Here is a 4993-nt window from a genome sequence, read left to right as displayed (position 1 = left end):
AATCTGGAAAACAGTTGTTAGAATAATCTGGTCACAAAGATCAGATAATTTACATGAAAAAGATATCTATTTTATAGATTTTTGTTGGTGGCAAAAAGGCCCAAAAATATCTTGAAAGACATTTAAAAACTTATTTATGACATAAAAAAGGACCAAATCAGAAAATATTCAATGCAGCTCATTTCACATTTTTTTGTTACTCACGTGGTACAAAATTAAGGACACATTCAAGCCATGTTTCTTATCGTGCTCCCTCCAACTTCCTGGCACTTCTCTGCATGCATTTGTTGTTAAAAGCAAGAAAAGGGGTGAGAACTCACAACTGAGAACTAAGAGTTTTTCATCAGCCTTTTGCTCATCTCACCATCTGCCGTTGCGAGAAAACATTAGCTCCTTCTGTGCTGGAAGACCAGCAGCCCTCCTCCTCTTCTTCCTCCTTCTTTCCTAGTTTTTTTTTTTTGTGTGTGCCGTAAATCAACCCAGCGGACTTCGTATGAAAATTCAAATAAAATGTAAATGTCGAAGTAAAGTCAATTGAAGCTGCCAGCCGCTTTGGTGACTGTCTCTTTGCGTGCCTTTTCGGGACTCCATTTGCACCCTGAGGACACTTTTCATTATAACATATCTAATATTAGAAAACTGAGATGATATTTTTTTTATTTAAAAATGTATTTAAGTTAACTTTTTGTCAAGTTTCAGATCATCTGTGTAGGAACTGATTGGTCCACATCTCAAACAGGCTCCAAGGTGGAGGTGAGACTTTCACTTATGGATGTTCTGACCACATTGTATGATCTAATATTTATTTTGGTTCTGTTTTTATTTTTTCCTTCATTACATAACTTACTGAGAAAATTCTAGGCCTGAATCGATTTGAATGAAGAAAATGTTAAGAAAACTAACTTCAGAGAACTTCAGATTCCAAGTTCTGAAGTTTACATATTTGTTTTATATTTTCCCTTCGCACATTTTAGTATTGCATTTTTGGTACTGAGCCACAGTCAGACTTTTTCCTTCTTTGCCCTTTTCTCATGTGCATAACTGATTGATTAATCAACAAGTGAGAATCTCGGTGGGAGGCCGATATGTGGGAGGAGAATGAAGATGGGATGGGAGTTAGGACGAGGTCTTGCCTGGTCCCCCACAGTGTCCTCTTGGAGACGAGGTGGGCAGGTGGGCTTTGCACTCGACCACTTGATGCTTCCCTCCCACATGCTGTCGAAGATGAGTCTCCATGGCAATCCAACGGTCTGATTGGTGCGCGATGGCAGACAGAGTGAGAGATATGTCCTGTGGAGAGCCTCATTGAGTGGTGGCGCAATGGAGCATATACACTTTGAAAAGACTGTGTGTTATATCGATAAAGCAACTAGAAGAAGCAAACTGTTTTCAGGCATGTCCTCTAATCCCAGCAAAATCTATTTGTAGCTGCACAGAGCATAACGCAGTTGTATTTTATTGTACACGTGTGACATATAATACTTGGTAAATATTAGTGGTTTGCATCAATTCATTGAGTTAGCTGGTATGTCATAGAATACCGGGCCTCTGATCATCACTTAAGACTTCCATTTTAGGTGAAGATTTAGATATTGGACTGTAGAACCGCTGACATGCAGTCTATTATATGCCGGTCTTATTTCCCTGCTAGCAGCAGCACAGCTCCATGGAAGCCCTTGTCAAGCAGTCCACTGAAGTATCTTGATTGGCGTAACATTTTATGGAGACTTTCATGGTCTCCTTAGGATGAATCCTACTGACTTGACCCCATGTTGTTTTCTCTAAAAAAAAAAACAACCCCGGAGAGTTCATGTTTTTATGCCCAGAGGCATTATGTTTTCGGGTTGTTCGGCTGTCCAATGCTTGTGAACGTGATATCTCAGTAACGCCTTGAAGGAGCTTCTTCAAATTTGGCACAAACATTCACTTGGACTTATGGATGAACTGATGAGATTTTAGTAGTAAAAGGTCACCGTGACCTCCCTCTTTTGAACACATTATCTCAGGAACGCCTTGACGGACTTTCTTTAAGTTTGACACAGACTTCCACTCCGACTCAAGAATGAACTGGTTATATTTTAGCGGTCAAAGGTCAATGTCTCTACACAAAACACATTTGTAGCCATAACTCAATAATTCATACTTGAATTGTGTCAAAATTTCATACAAATGACTAATTTGATAAAAGGATGACGTGATGTCTTCTAGTATCCAAAAGATATAAGCTCTATACCATAACTCGGGAACAGAAAGGGAGATTGTGACCAGAGCTTCTGTGCTGTTGATTTAAAGATCGGTGTGAAACATCCGCTTTAAGAATTTATAGTTTCTTTGCAGCAACATTAATATTTGAAGCATTGTCTACTGTCCCGCCTACAACTTTGGGTTCTATTACAATCCGAATTATAGGCCAAGCATGAGAACACACAAGGCTTCCTTCAAAGTCATCACGACTATTTTCATATTATTAGTCTGAACAGATATAGATGTTAGCTGTAACTTGACTGCTTGGTAGTGGTGCACAACCGTGAGGCATTAATTCTGATTTGTCTTGAGTGAAATATGTCTCCAACTACAGGAGTAACTTTGATACAGACACTCATGTGCCCCTTGAGATTATTGTTAATAACTTTGGCGATTCCTTAACATTTAATTTTCAGCTAATATCTTGAGTTATGACCAAATGCCTACCAAAACAATGACAGTCCCATCAGCGTTAGAACAATTTGTGTTTAGTGGTAATTAGTAAATGTTAGCATGCTTAATTGCTAAGCTAAGATGATTGGCGAGGTAAAGATTATACATGCTGTACATTGGCATTTAGTTCCACCGTACAACTTCACAGAGCTGCTAGCATGGCTCTAAACTTTTGTTTGTTTTCTGGTCATTACTTTCTTCATATCTAAAAGAAGTTAAAGGCTTGAAATTTGAAACTTACAGTGGTGTCTTTTTACACCTTATTTCTGTAAGAGAGAAAAACTGTGCTTTTTAAATACTTTTTAAGCTCCTTTGACTGAAAATTTCCTTCACAGATTTTGAAAAAATACTTTGAATCCATGTTTTTCTTGAAATTGTCCATATATAATATAAATAAGAAAAAAGTCAAATCTTCCTTTACCAACCCACTGTCCTGCTGAAGGTTTTGATTAGAGCATATGTTGCAGGATCTGGCTGAAATGAACACCTGCCTCACACAACACACAGATTATGTCTTGGTGTTGCAGTCATGAGGCAATTTAATAGCTCGAGGGTTGCTGGTTTGACCCTTGACACTCACAGATATTTCCATTATAGTGGCCACCATCAGTGTCACTGTGTCCTTGAGCAAATGCCTGAAACTCTAAATTGATTATTTTGTACTGTGACCACAATAAAGACACTGTCAGTGGAGATATTTCAGAAAAATCCATGTTAAAACATAATATTATAACAGTTTTTTGTGCTTCCACTCTTGATATTCTGCTCACACACCGTTGTAATTATCTCAGCACTATGATTATGTCTTTGCGTCACCGCTTGGTCTGAACTTAATAGAGAATTGGAAAGCCAAAACATTGGAAGCCACTGGAAGTTGCAGCTGAGTGTTTGCCATGGAAACAAGGCTCAAACCATTGTCTTACCTGCTGTTATGCTACAAAAATAGTCTAGAAACTGCTGACTGCAATAACAGAATTTTTTTTTCAATTTGTCTCAATGGGAGCATTTCCGTGTATGTCCTTGAGGCAGGTCCAGTAACAGTGTTAAAATGTTCCAGGAACAGCGAGAGACATGCGTCACCATTCTTCATGGACTCCACCCCCAACCCAATTTCATAGCCTACATTTTGATAGGATTAGTATCTTCAGGGCAGTTCATGTGGCCTTTCCTATTTCCTGTTTTCTACCCTGGGTTTAATACTTGTTATGCCTCATTGATTTATAGCCAACCCTTTAAAAGACCTCAGCTGCGTGATCAATCACATCTGTGTCGTGCTTCACTCCATACACTGGCCAGCATATAGTCGCTTCTGGAAACTGTCTCATCTGGTTCAAGGGGCAGTTTTAGAAACTGGCGGGGCCTGGTTGCCCTTCCACACCGCCTTGTTGTTTTGCATCTCTACATTTTGTATTTATTTGTAGCCATTTTGAATCCCTTTTCATCTTTTTATGATCTTGCTTAGTTTGCATGTGTTTATGCTCGCTTTGCAGCTCTATGATTTATGATTGTGTTTTTTTTTGCCTGTGTTCGTTTGTAGAACTATCGCATCTCTGAAGGGTTGTTTTGCATCTTTTAATGCTCATTCCACATGTGCTTCTCTTCTGTTTTGTATCTCGTTTTATCCCTGTGGTCATTCTGTGTCTGATTTTAGGTGTTTTGTGTTTGTTGTTGTTTTGCATTTCTTGAAGGTCATGTTGTGCCTCTTTATATTTGTTTTGCATCTCTTGGTGGTTGTTTTCCATGTTTTTGTAGCCGTTTGCATGGTTTTCCAAAAGAGTCCTTTCACACTGGTATTCTGGTCCAGGGGCCTCTGAAGCTTTACCTGGTAGGTATGCTTGGTACTCCACCCCCTCTAATCCCTGTCCTGTCTGGATCACAACATCTCTGTTGAGATTTGATTAATATTCAGCCAGAAGTGTTGTTTATTTGCAGATAAAATGTTGTTGGTTAACCTGAGGCTTTGAGCTCATTTGTGCCCGGAGGCGATTGTTTGGTCGCTGTCCGTGGTGCTGAAAGTAAACAGGCTTGCCAGCTGCCACTGTGGCCTCTGCAGATCGCCTCTGTTGGAATAAAGCTGCTTTTGGAGCACAGTTCGCAGTGCAGCTGGACTAACATGCAGTTCTGGATTCCTGTGGAACAAACGCAGGAATTCAGATGTTAAACTTTTGACTAAATGTGAGTCACTCACATCACGCTGCCGACTCAGTGCCTCACAAATTGCACCCAGCAGGGGACCGGACCTTGTGCCTTCTGGAGCGTCTGAGACGCGCAGGCGCAAATGTCAGAGTTTTATGAA

This window comes from Embiotoca jacksoni, unplaced genomic scaffold (genome assembly GCF_022577435.1).
Source record: "Embiotoca jacksoni isolate LCO1_2020_lvr unplaced genomic scaffold, fEmbJac1.0.p SCAF_22, whole genome shotgun sequence".
Classification (NCBI taxonomy): Eukaryota; Metazoa; Chordata; class Actinopteri; family Embiotocidae; genus Embiotoca; species Embiotoca jacksoni.
This window is presented reverse-complemented; position numbering follows the sequence as displayed.